At 42.1% G+C, this 14,642-nt stretch overlaps 1 pseudogene across 1 annotated transcript in view; it reads right to left on the bottom strand.

Annotated features, from left to right (window-relative positions):
• LOC143294914 (single-stranded DNA-binding protein 3-like) overlaps positions 1-14,642 on the bottom strand; it is a 139,046-nt pseudogene that overhangs the window by 114,145 nt on the left and 10,259 nt on the right. The window contains exons 3-5 of the transcript XR_013056967.1: positions 11,841-11,902; positions 2,045-2,129; positions 1,343-1,384 (exon numbers count right to left, since the gene is read on the bottom strand). The product of XR_013056967.1 is annotated as a single-stranded DNA-binding protein 3-like (transcript). The remainder of the gene's footprint in view (positions 1-1,342; positions 1,385-2,044; positions 2,130-11,840; positions 11,903-14,642) is intronic.

Here is a 14,642-nt window from a genome sequence, read left to right as displayed (position 1 = left end):
TCCAGGTAAGGTGGAGGAAGGAGGGAGAGTGGAGGTGCTGGGGATGAATGAGGTTTCCAGGTAAGGTGGAGGAAGGAGGGAGAGTGGAGGTGCTGGGGATGAATGAGGTTTCCAGGTAAGGTGGAGGGAGGAAGGAAGGAGAGGGGAGGGGAGGGGAGGGGGTCAGGAACGGTAAACCGGACCAATGAAATCACCTGTACTTTTCTTTTCTCTCCTCCCTCCCCCTCCCCCTCACCCCGCGCCATCTTTCTGACCTTGAAACACACTAACGTCTATATTAAGACAAGAAGAAAACACACAAACATAAACATTGTGACATGTGCTCACTCACACACACACACACACACACACACACACACTCACACACACAAACACAGGCATAAAGCCACAACTTCCTGTTCAGCTGGCCATTCTTCATGCTGACTACAAATAGCACAATCTGCACTCCAGATGCCCGATTAATGTTGTTGCTTTTCATGTCTGACTGTGCCATAAACAACAATGCATGTGATTTGTGATGGACAGTTCTGACCAGCCCTAGCAAAGACGTGGCAGGAGTTGTTCCTTCTGATAAGACTTGAGAAACATATTGAATTCCAGATTCCCCACCCTCCACACCCCCTGGATTTACAGAGTCTTCTCATCTTGTAACAGTCTCTCCTAAAATTCCAGGTAATTTCCCTTCCTAAAGACTAAACTGAAATTCCAGGTGTTTCCTCCCAACTGAGTCTGGTAAGTCTCTTAGATGTCATCGTGGAATTCCTGGTCTTGTTGTTTCCTACTTTGGGAGCAAAGGCAGAGCAGTATGGTGCAGGGGGAACTGTATTTGTATTTGTATTTCTTTTTATCACATCAGATTTCCCTTTATGAAATTCTGGCTGCTCTCCCCAGGGAGAGCGCGTCACTACACTACAGCGCCACCCATTTTTTTGGTATTTTTTCCTGCGTGTAGTTTTATTTGTTTTTCCTATCGAAGTGGATTTTTCTACAGAATTTTGCCAGGAACAACCCTTTTGTTGCCGTGGGTTCTTTTACGTGTGCTAAATGCATGCTGCACACGGGACCTCGGTTTATCATCTCATCCGAATGACTAGCGTCCAGACCACCACTCAAGGTCTAGTGGAGGGGAGAAAATATCGGCGGCTGAACCATGATTCCAACAAGCGCACTCAGATTCTCTCGCTTCCAAGGCGGACGCGTTACCTCTAGGCCATCACTCCACATAATGAATGCACAGGAATTAAAACTGGAGGTGAACAAAACAGCACAAAGAGCAACACATAAGTAATGAATCACAGAGACTGAAGAAGAAGAAAAAACAAGAGACAAGAGCTGTACTCACTGGTGCGATTCCATTTACACTGTACCCTGAATTTACAAAACCCTGAAACAAAACCATTCACCTTCACTGACACTGTGATTCCAAATCAAAACAGAGACAGACATTGACAGAGACCTACAGAGACAGAAACAAAGAGGTAGAGATAACGAGAGAGACAGACGGACAGACAGACAGAGAATGAGAATGAGAGAAAATGAGAGAGAGAGAGAGAGAGGTGGACAAACACACTTACACAAACTTGCTACAAAGTCAAGCTTAACAATACAAAACAAAATCAGACAGCACAACAAACTTTTTACACACACAGACAAGAGATGGAATTAAGAAAAGAAGAAAAAACAAGAGACTGAAGAAAGGGGGAAAAGAAGAAGTAGAAAGTAAACACAATGAAACAAGCATGCACTTCTGAACTATGAATCAAGACTTCATTTCAACAGTTTTAAAATTAGGCAGAGCACTGTAAGCCATTGCTTCAAACGTATGACTGCAAGGGCCAGTTAAAACAAAAACAGAGAAATGGAGAGGGGGGGGGGGGGGGGGAACAAAACTGGTGTCTTCACTGATGCAACTTTGAAAAATATGAGGATTCAGAAACAAAGTATACACACTGAAAACCTGGGCAAATAAAATACATGTTAAACACTCCTGCAAAGCATAAAGACATGGTGAAACAAACAAGGAATCGGTGGGGAAAATACTCACATAATCGTGAAATGCTTTCGCTTCGCTACTGTGATCACATGTGTCTCTCCTCTCTGGCGCCGCACAATATAAATCCCAAAACACACTGCACACACACACACAAAATAAACCATCAATAAAGCATTAATGTGCATATATATATATATATATATATACATCAACTCTTTCCACAGTTTCAAGAATTTTTTTTTCTTTTGCACGAGTAATCCATACCCTCTCAGTGGGTGAGCAGTCTTTATACTGCTCATCTCAAATCTCTCATATACACCCACATCTCTTCATGCTGCTCTTCTCAAGTCTCTCATGCACAGCCACATCTCTGTGTGCTGCTCTTCTCAAGTCTCTCATGCACAGCCACATCTCTTCATGCTGCTCATCTCAAGTCTCTCATGCACAGCCACATCTCTGTGTGCTGCTCTTCTCAAGTCTCTCATGCACATCCACATCTCTGTGTGCTGCTCTTCTCAAGTCTCTCATGCACAGCCACATCTCTTTGTGCTGCTCTTCTCAAGTCTCTCATATACAGCCACATCTCTGTATGCTGCTCTTCTGAAGTCTCTCGTGCACACCCACATCTCTTTAGTGCACACCCACATCTCTTTATGCTGCTCATCTCAAGTCTCTCATGCACACCCACATCTCTGTGTGCTGCTCTTCTTAAGTCTCTCATATACATCCACATCTCTATGCTGCTCTTCTCAAGTCTCTCATGCACACCCACATCTCTTTATGCTGCTCATCTCAAGTCTCTCATGCACAGCCACATCTCTTTATGCTGCTCTTCTCAAGTCTCTCATGCACACCCACATCTCTTTATGCTGCTCATCTCAAGTCTCTCATGCACACCCACATCTCTGTATGCTGCTCATCTCAAGTCTCTCATACACACTCACATCTCTGTATGCTGCTCATCTCAAGTCTCTCATGCACACCCACATCTCTTTATGCTGCTCTTCTCAAGTCTCTCATACACAGCCACATCTCTTTATGCTGCTCTTTTCAAGTCTCTCATGCACAGCCACATCTCTGTGTGCTGCTCATCTCAAGTCAGTCCCTCACAGCCCCACCAGGCTCATTCTGTCCCAGTACCCAGCAACGGCAGTCCACAGGCACCCCACCAGAAGAGACCCTCACACAGCTGATGGATGAGACTCTCTGTTGGGTTTGGCAGTTTGGATTCAGCATGCAACAGAAAAACCCCTGCTTCACTTGCTAGCTGCTGCAACAGCTTGGCCATGGAGCCAGGTTCAGTGCCAGTCTGCCCAGGAAGGGAGGCCCTCATCTTGACATCCCTTTCACAATTTCTTGACATGTGCCAGTGCTAAACATTCGGACACAAACTCGCCACAGACATGGAGGTGGATAAGAAATCAAAACTGCGCCCATCATCCGGCCAGTGAAGTATGAAGAGCGTCACAAGTCAGAGACGCCTCGTCTTTACTTCATCATGACCAAAGAGGATGACAATGACAATGATAACCACCATGCTGAGGACTGGGATCCTGCAGATGTGACCAAACTAAATTCCTTTCTCTGTCCAGGCCTTTCCAGATCACACTGAACCTTTTCAATGCCCAAACCAAAGCCAGACTAAATCAAACATTCATCTGCTACACCACTGATGAATATGATTAGCAGATATCCCGAGATCAATGTTCAATTTTCACCACTTTTTTGTTTGTTTGTTTTGTTGTTGTTGTTTTGTTTTTACCGGTTGAAGGGTTTCGTTAAAAATTCCAAGATTTTTCCAGCACTGGAAACAGAAATGTCATTTTTCCCCGAGTTGAAAGTGCACGCCCTGTGAGGAAAAACATAATCTACCTCAAGTTTGAGGCCGTGCTGTGCTGTGCCCTCTACTTCCTTACAATAAACCCTCTGTCCAGCAGGCCCAGTGTTGGAAGCATGAAGGTTACAGTGTCAGGACTCTGGCCAGCCTTCAACAACAAGTCATACTATGTGCACTATCCTTTCCCCTACAGCTAAAAATAACCACTTCAACTCCTGTAATTAGTGTAAATGAAGGTTAAAAACAGTCACATAAGCAGACTGTTTCAAGTGTGTCAGAAGTGACCCCATTCACAGTTTCACTGTCAAATCAACACAATTACATCAGCTACTTTAAGTGTGTCAAAAGTGACCATTTAACACTTTCACAGTCACACCAACATAAAGTTACTAATACTGCATTCCATGAAATGTCTTCTTGTTTTCTCTAAAAGTGTTCTGCAAAGTTTATTACATGTGCAAACATAACACTCAACAATAGTCTATCCTGCAAGGAAGTGAAATACTAAATCCTTATACAAAACGTAAATCAAACTGCAAGGAAACCAATTTATTTACATACATGTAAACAATGAAAATAAACAATAAGGAACAAGGCAAACATGTGCATATGTACAGATAAAACAAAGATATACAGAACATGACTAAAGTACTGCAAATTTTATCCACATTTTGTGAGGGTCATGATTTTACTCATCAATCAAGCAAATGATTCTGGCCAAAGAAAAACTGAGGCAGAGGGGACAGAACTCCCCCCCCTCCGATCCACTGTGCCTCTCAACACCAGCACCAGAAGCAATGCCAGGCTCTCAGAGACAGAGAGAGGCGGCGGCGGCAGCAGCAGAACCAACAGAATGGCTAGCACCACCACAACACAGCAACAACTCTACAACTCCCCCCTCACCAAGTATTGACCCAGTCTTTTTTTCTTTCTTTTTTTCTTTTCTTTTTTTTTCCCCAACATTCCCACATAAACTGACTCCAGCCTTCAACAGCTCACCCCCCCCCCCCAACCCGTCCCCCACCCCCACCCCTCCAATACCCTCATCCTCCCTTTTCAACACTGGCTGTCTTTGCTTGCAGTAATCACACTTTTTCTTTTCTTTCTTTCTTCTCTTTTCCCCCTTCACATGTCTATCAGACTGCACCACTATTATTGTTGTTGTTGTTGTTGTTGTTGAAGAAGAAACTGTTGACTACCTTGAATAGTTGGAAACCTGGGGCAACACTTTACACCTGAAGTGCACAAATCAGAATTCCTTTGCTTTACCCTTCTTTCCTTTGGTATGACCACACATCCACAACCTTACAACATACTGTCACAACACTATTGCTGCGGAGCTAAGAAATCATACTTCATAAACCAATTCATGCACACTGTAGACTAACTAGTCCTACGGATGGCGTGAGGTCGAGGTGCAAAATATCAACAACAAAAACAATGGACACCTTATACTCCAATATCACTTCACACTGGATTCCTCCCAGTCCTCATCATGAATTCACACAGAAACTGTCACTGCACTTCTCTCCAAAATGCCTAGCAGCAAAACCTGTCTGCATATCTGAAAACTGATTTTTAAATCACTCAAATAACGGCCTGGGCTATCCTCACTCCAAAAATGAACAGTACTAAATCAGCTGGTATAAAATGTATTACTGTGTAGGCTGTGACACAGGTTTCTGGCTCTGTACACCACAAGGAGTGTTGAAGGAAAACGTCAAGTACGTCAACCGACACAGGCTGAAGTATCTTCCTTCATCCCCAGTGAACCCCTCACACCCCATCCAACCTTTATCCCCCTACAAATTTTGAACCAATAGGGTGATCGCCACAGCTTGGCAGAAATGCAGGTATGGGAAAAATTCTGGAACTCATTCATGAAAAATTCCTCACATAGATGACAAAAATTCCTCACTCAGTTAACAACATGCAATAGCTTTCTGATCACTATTGATCTCAACTTGGAGGCAACCCCCACCCCCACCCATTGCCTCCATTTCTTGTCCCCCTCAACAATCCCCCATCACTACAAGCGCGCACACACACACACACACACACACACACACACAAACTCTCTCAACATTTGTTCCCCCAACTATCTTAAAGAAGAAGAAAACCCCAGAATGGAAAAAGAGACAAGCCATGGGGGGACAACAGGCTGGGCAGCCCCATGGATCTGGGATGACGTCAATGCTAGCTGGCTTCGATTTCCAGTCCCCTACAATCATTTCAGCAACAGATCAATACTTTGCTTACAAGGGGGAGCACACACACAAACACACACATCACACATACACACAAATATATGTTCACAGCTACAACTCTCCAAAACGTCACCTGTTCAAATCACTGTCAAACGTGCCTTTGTTTAAAACAAGAGAAACACTGACAGCTCTCCCCCTATATCCTGGAGTGGAGTGAAGGACTAGTGGTAATGAGTCTGCCCAAAAAACAAGACCGAATGAACAGGATCAAATCCCACACGGGCCACTAATTTCTCCCCCTTCAACAGACTTTGATAGGTGGTCTGAATGCTAGTCATTTGGATGAGACCATAAACCATGAGGTCCCGAGTGTAGATTGCACTTAGCACACGCAAAAGAACCAATGGCAACAAAAAGAGTGGTACCAGGCAAAATTCTGCAGAAAAACGTCACTGTGATAGGAAAACAAATTAACAACTTGATAGAAATTTTTTAGAAACTTGCAGGCAGAAAAAAAAGAAAAAAAAAGAAAAAAGGGTGGTGCTGTCACTGTACAGACCCACTCTCCCCAGGGACAACAATCCCACAACAGCAGCTCCAATTTCAGTATTTTCACACACAGAAATCTGTGGGGACAAAAGAGTAATACAGTTCAGTACACTGCGAACCCTTTGACTAACAACAAGAACCCTTTCAGCCATCCGCAACACGTCCTGTCACTTTGCTGATTCACCTGGTCCTTTACCACCAAGCAGCTTAAAGCAACTTCTGAGTCTCCCGCGACAAAATCACCACTAAGACACTACCACAAAACTGTACCTCCTATATGAGCAACTTCCAAGTCTGCCGCGACAAAATCGCCACTAAGACGCTACCACTTTTATAAGCAACTTCCAAGTCTGCCGCAAAAAAATCATGACAAAATTTCCACTATGACGCTAACACAAAATTGCACTCCCCACAGAAACAGCTTCCAAGTCTCCTGCGACAAAATCACCACTAAGACACTATCACAAAATTGTACTTCCTACATATAACTTATAAGCAACTTCCAAGTCTCTTGTGACAAAATCACCACTAAGACACTACCACAAAATTGTACCTTGTATATCAGCAACTTCCAAGTCTCCTGTGACAAAATCACCACTAAAACACTACCACAAAACTGTACCTCCTATATAAGCAACGTCCAAGTCTGCCGCACCAATATCACCACTAAGACACTACCACAAAATTGTACTTCCTATATAAGCAACGTCCAAGTCTGCCACATCAATATCACCACTAAGACACCACCACAAAATTGTACTTCCTATATAAGCAACGTCCAAGTCTGCAACATCAATATCACCACTAAGACACTACCACAAAATTGTACCTCCTCCTGAAACACTCATATAAAAGAAATACAAAGTGAAACAAATCCTTCACTACCAGAAACAAATCCTTCACTTACAGCCATCACGCTGCTGAACCCCTGGCCTCACCGCCACCTCACCCCGCAACACACAGTTTCCTCCTTTCTCCAGCTTCCCACCGTTCAATTCTTCCCTAAAGAAACAACTTAATTTTTGTTACTACAAACCATTTATAGCCTCCAGCTATGAATCCTATCCAAGCACCCAGCTCTCCACACCTGGTGACAAGAGGGAAAGCCTTCACAGCTGACAGGTGATCCTGCTCAGCAACATCAAGACAGCTGACAGGTGATTCCTGCTCCACAACATCAAGACAGCTGACATGTGATTCCTGCCCCACAACATCAAGACAGCTGACAGGTGATTCCTGCTCAACAACATCAAGACAGCTGACAGGTGATTCCTGCTCAACAACATCAAGACAGCTGACATGTGATTCCTGCTCCACAACATCAAGACAGCTGACAGGTGATTCCTGCTCCACAACATCAAGACAGCTGACATGTGATTCCTGCTCCACAACATCAAGACAGCTGATGTGATTCCTGCTCCACAACATCAAGACAGCTGACATGTGATTCCTGCTCCACAACATCAAGACAGCTGACATGTGATTCCTGCTCAACAACATCAAGACAGCTGACGTGATTCCTGCTCCACAACATCAAGACAGCTGACATGTGATTCCTGCTCCACAACATCAAGACAGCTGACATGTGATTCCTGCTCCACAACATCAAGACAGCTGACATGTGATTCCTGCTCCACAACATCAAGACAGCTGACAGGTGATTCCTGCTCAACAACATCAAGACAGCTGACAGGTGATTCCTGCTCAACAACATCAAGACAGCTGACAGGTGATTCCTGCTCCACAACATCAAGACAGCTGACATGTGATTCCTGCTCCACAACATCAAGACAGCTGACAGGTGATTCCTGCTCCACAACATCAAGACAGCTGACAGGTGATTCCTGCTCAACAACATCAAGACAGCTGGAAATGGCAGAGGGAACCAGAACAGAGTACTTGAATCAACTAAATCATATTGCATCAGACACTTCAACCCATTTTCAGGTTAATTTCTTACATTTTAAGTTATTTAACACCTGATTCACTGCAAGTACATGATGTGCAGACTGCACAAGTTGATCCAAATTATGTTTTTATTACTCGACATAACTGTCTACTATTGTACTAAAATATTGTGCTGTTCTGTGAACACACAGCCAGAGACTTGGCAATATCAGGTCTACATGTAACTAACATTCAAACAGACTTGGCAATATCAGATCTGCATGTAACTAATATTTCAAACAACTCAGCAACTTGTATAGACATGTGAAACTTTTAACCTATTCTCGTCCATTCTACAACTGGATCACCGAGGTAAATTTAATCAGTTTTAAAGTACATTGCATGCTGAATGATTTCCACATTGACTTTCAAGTCAGGATGGTGGGCAAATCATATTGTTGTATATGGAAAATTATTCAAAGAATAATCATCCCAAAGTGTAAGTACACTTCTGAACATTGGAATAAGCAACAGTACCCAAACCACCTTTCATATCAATTATTTTCAACAGATAATTCAAATATCACAATCATTAGTCCAATCAGATTGGTTGCACAAAAATCACTGTTTACATCTGTGTGCACGTGCACACACGCACACACACACACACACACACACACACACACACACACACACACATGCATGACAAGGCTCTGTTCAAAGTATTTTTCTCATTCTTACTCTTACTCTCAGTAAAGAAAAATGTATACATAAATGATAAAATCCAAAAAAGATTAGAAAAAACCAATGTGAACTGAAAATTAGGAAGCTATAATGATAAATGGGCCAGCTAAATACAGTAATTCATAGCCTCTAGTTATGCAACATTTCGATAACCCATCAGAAAAACAGGTTTCTTTTAACATGTATCTGTTTTCGGTGTTTCGTTTTTTCTAATCAATCACATTCTCTGAATTGTTTTATATGTGTTCATTTCTTTTGTTGTTGTTGTTGCCGTTGTTGTTGAAATAGTGAATAATTTGTTGTTTTCATCCTCCAGACAAATTATTCAAGGTTCAAAAACAGATTTGCTCTTTCATCAATAATTCTCTGATAAAATGGACAGGTAAAAAAAAACTTTAGAAAAAAAATGAGGATCACCTATCTGGACTTGTGTGTCAAAACAGTACACACACACACACACACACACACACACACACACACACACACGCGCGCGCGCGCGCGCGCGCACACACACACACACACACACACACCATGCACACACACATGCATGCACACACACACACACACACACACACACACACACACACACACACACACACACACACACCATGCACACACACATGCACACACACACACACACACACACACACACACACACACATTCAGATATGAAGCCATGAAGTGATGAACAAGCAGCCCCTTCTTTCTAAAAATTACAACAACAACAACAACAAAAATCAAGTCAAATCATGTGACAGAGCCCAGCTGACAGCATTTTTTTTTTTTTTAAAGGGGGGAAAAATCATTCATAATCTTTCACTTGTGTAATTTGCAAAAACAAAACAAAACTACTATATATATAGATAACGTTTTTTTGCCCCACAAAAGCCAAACATTACACTACCAACTACCATGAAAAAATAATAACTGTACTGTACAAAGAGAGCAAGACGACTCGCACAGTCACAAGCTTCCCCTCCCACCCCCCTAACCCTATAAAATTCCTACTCCCCAACCTGTGCCCAGTTTAAAACACTGGTGAGGCCCCCACAAAGTCAGCCGTGTCACAGATGGCAGATAGTGAATCACTGATGACCGACCATGTACACAAACACCGACCATGTACACAAACACCCAAACACCGACCATGTACACAAACACCGGGCACATGGTCTCAATGTGCCGTAACTACACACACCTGTTGCCACATACCACCACAGCTGCTGTGGCTAAAAAAATTTAAAAAAAAGAATAAATAAATAGAACTTTAAAAAAAAAAATATATATATAATAATAATAATGACTGTAGTCAAGAACAATCATCAAGAACTGATGGTGGTGATACCGGTCAAGTTATTTGGGCGGGGGGGGGGGGGGGGAGTGGTGGGAAATAGCCCCAAGAGCAGTGCACTATTTGTTTCTATAGTTGCATAAGTTGCTTTCTTCATTCTTGTCACAGCATGTATTCTTCTTTGTGAAGTTCTGGCTTCTGTGGCCTGGGAGAGGCCTCACCTCGGTGCAGCACCACCCCTATATTGTTCTTTTTCTCTGTCTGCCTTACTTGGGTTACAACCAAAGTGGATACATCTTTATCATTCCTTACAATGTTGCCAATCCTTTAGATAGCATGATGTGATGTAATGAAGCATGAGTGGACAATCCTTTAGTTAGTATGATGTGATGGAACCAAGCAGGGGTGGACAATCCTTTAGTTAGCATATGATGTGATAAGAGGGGTGGACAATCCTTTAGTTAGCATGATGTGGTGAAACAGAGGTGGACAATCCTTTAGTTACCATGATGTGATGTCATGAAACCAAGCAGGGGTGGACAATCCTTTAGTTAGCATGATGTGATGGAATGAAGCACGAGTGGACAATCCTTTAGTTAGCATGATATGATGTGATAAGAGGGGTGGACAATCCTTTAGTCAGCATGATGTGATGTAATGAAGCATGAGTGGACAATCCTTTAGTTAGCATGATGTGATGTGATAAGAGGGGTGGACAATCCTTTAGCTAGCATGATGTGATGAAACAGGAGTGGACAATCCTTTAGCTAGCATGATGTGATGAAACAGGGGTGGACAATCCTTTAGCTAGCATGATGTGATGAAACGGGTATACAATCCTTTAGCTAGCATGATGTTCATGCAATGAAACAGGGGTGGACAATCCTTTAGCTAGCATGTGATATAATGAAACAGGGGTGGACAATCCTTTAGCTAGCATGATGTGATGAAGAAGGGTGTCGATGGAGGTGACTGACCTGAATCAGAGGTAGGGAAGGTGGTAAGGCAGGCATGAGGTATTCAGAAGAAATGATCAAGTGATGATGAAAAACATGCATGAATAAATGAGCTTGCTCAAAGGACTGATAAAAGGATGATGAAAATTAAAATGAACGAACTAGCTCCAATAAAGAATGATGAAAAAAATGGTGAAAAAAAAAAAACATGCAGGAATGAATGAAAAGAAGGAATCGCCAAGGATGATGCAACTGCACGAACAAATAAACAAATAAAGAATGACAAAGAAAATACAAACGAAAGAACTGCATGAATGAACGAAGGCAAGAGCAAACAAAGGAAAGGTGCGGATGGCAATGTACAGTTTGCACTTACCACCACCACGAATGGAGAAACCCAGGCGGCTCCCCTAGTGTGATGTTCTTCTCCCATCGGATCTGAAAAAAAAAACATGTTAAAATTCAATTGTCAAACACGCCACAACAGTAATTGTCTAAATGTCTTTATTTAGCCTCATCTTTCAAGTTCTCTCACCCACCACAACACATGCTGCAGACACTGTTCAGCAATATATTCTTTTTAACAAGAGAGGCAAGGCCTTCAAGACTCACTTGTGATACACTTAAAAAAAAAAATCCAAGCTTTTTATATATTGAGTATAATTTCAAAATGTAATGTTTAAGATGAGAAAGATCAGTTTAAAGTAAATTAAGTCCCCTAGCATTAACTACAGAGTAATTTCCCTTTTTTACTATCTGCACCAAAACGTTTGCAAAATAAATAAAACTTCCATGCTGAGCAAAAGAAGTTCCTGTTTGAACAGAAAATGATAATAATGACTGCTCTTGTTGTTGGGTCAGAATATCAGATCAAAGTGCCAAGTTTTGAGAATACTAAAAATATAACAGTAAATGCAGTTTGCATATATTGATATAATCAGGCTTCATTCTTTATTTTTGTGTGCCCATCCCAGAGGTGCAATATTGTTTTAAACAAGATGACTGGAAAGAACTGAATTTTTGACTCACTTGTGTAAACAAAGTGAGTCTATGTTTTAACCCGGTGTTTGGTTGTCTGTGTGTGTGTGTGTGTCCATGTGTGTGTGTGTGTCCGTGTGTGTGTGTGTCCGTGGTAAACTTTAACATTGACATTTTCTCTGCAAATACTTTGTCAGCTGACACCAAATTTGGCATAAAAATAGGGTGAATAGAGACAAAGACGATGCAAGCAGAATATAAAAATGGAAAGTGAAAGGTCTATCTTTCTTACAGTTACAGGCTTTCTTACAGGTCTACCTTCGATACAAACTGACAGGTAGTATGTTATACAATGATTAATATTCAACATGAATATTTCTCACACTTTTTGGTTTGGGGTTTTCTCCACTCAAACCAGTCACTTGTAAAGTCTGAGACTGTCTCTCAGTTTGGAAGTTGTCGGGTTTAAAAAAAAAAAAAAATTGTGTTGTTCTTTTTTTCAAAAAGATTAATACTTAATTATCAAAAGATGATTATGGTTTCCATTAGAAAAAAATACAAGGATGCGCTGTCTTTTAAAAAGAAAACAAACCTAATTTTGCCAGAAAAAGACCTCCCTTTTTGCTGTAGTGTCATTGTTTACAGTGCCTTATGGACACACTATGCACACAACCAGCATCAGCAATTTATGGACATTGGTCTCTGACTGACTCACTGACTAGCACCCACACCTAGACCACCCAAACCACAAAGTCAGTATGTAATGAATAAAAAAATATATATATTATCAAAAAAGGGGGAAGATGGAAAGATGAAGGGGACCCAGGCCATGCTTCTCAGACCTTAGACCTGAGAACAAATGCTGCAAGACCAGCACCCAAAGCACCCTTCACTGTTACCAAAGACAGGATCGACAGGATCGCACTCAAGTAATAGCAGCCCATGCTAGATTCCTATTTCAACCCTTCCACCTGGAAACAGAATTGTGGTTTCTAAGGTGGAATGTTTGGAACTGGTAATGGAATCATGTCTCTAATGTGGATGGTTTGCAGAGTCTGGAAATGGAATCTTACCTTGTTTCTAAGGTGGATGTTTGGATCTGGTAATGGAACCTTGTTTCTAAGGTGGATGTTTGGACCCGGTAATGGAACCTTGTTTCTAAGGTGGATGTTTGGATCTGGTAATGGAACCTTGTTTCTAAGGTGGATGTTTGGACCCGGTAATGGAACCTTGTTTCTAAGGTGGATGTTTGGATCTGGTAATGGAACCTTGTTTCTAAGGTGGATGTTTGGACCTGGTAATGGAACCTTGTTTCTAAGGTGGATGTTTGGACCTGGTAATGGAACCTTGTTTCTAAGGTGGATGTTTGGACCTGGTAATGGAACCTTGTTATTAAGGTGGATGTTTGGACCTGGTAATGGAACCTTGTTTCTAAGGTGGATGTCTGGACCTGGTAATGGAACCTTGTTTCTAAGGTGGATGTTTGGACCCGGTAATGGAACCTTGTTTCTAAGGTGGATGTTTGGACCTGGTAATGAAACTTGTTTCTAAGGTGGATGTCTGGACCTGGTAATGGAACCTTGTTTCTAAGGTGGATGTCTGGACCTGGTAATGGAACCTTGTTATTAAGGTGGATGTTTGGACCTGGTAATGGAACCTTGTTTCTAAGGTGGATGTTTGGACCTGGTAATGGAACCTTGTTTCTAAGGTGGATGTCTGGACCTGGTAATGGAACCTTGTTTCTAAGGTGGATGTTTGGACCTGGTCACGGAACCTTGTTTCTAAGGTGGATGTTTGGACCTGGTAATGGAACCTTGTTATTAAGGTGGATGTTTGGACCTGGTAATGGAACCTTGTTTCTAAGGTGGATGTTTGGACCTGGTAATGGAACCTTGTTTCTAAGGTGGATGTTTGGACCTGGTAATGAAACCTTGTTTCTAAGGTGGATGTCTCGACCTGGTAATGGAACCTTGTTTCTAAGGTGAACGTTTGGACCTGGTCACGGAACCTTGTTTCTAAGGTGGATGTTTGGATCTGGTTAAGGAACCTTGTTTCTAAGGTGGATGTTTGGACCTGTAAATGGAATCAAGTTTCTTAAGCCAAGGCCGATCTTATCCAACAAGCCATGACTCCTCTGCAAGTATATATTCGTCTAAGTTAATCTGTAATAACTTCCAAAGTAGGTGACGAAAACAGTAAA

The sequence above is a fragment of the Babylonia areolata genome, chromosome 20 (assembly GCF_041734735.1).
Source record: "Babylonia areolata isolate BAREFJ2019XMU chromosome 20, ASM4173473v1, whole genome shotgun sequence".
NCBI classification, from domain to species: Eukaryota; Metazoa; Mollusca; class Gastropoda; order Neogastropoda; family Buccinidae; genus Babylonia; species Babylonia areolata.
This window is presented reverse-complemented; position numbering and strand designations above follow the sequence as displayed.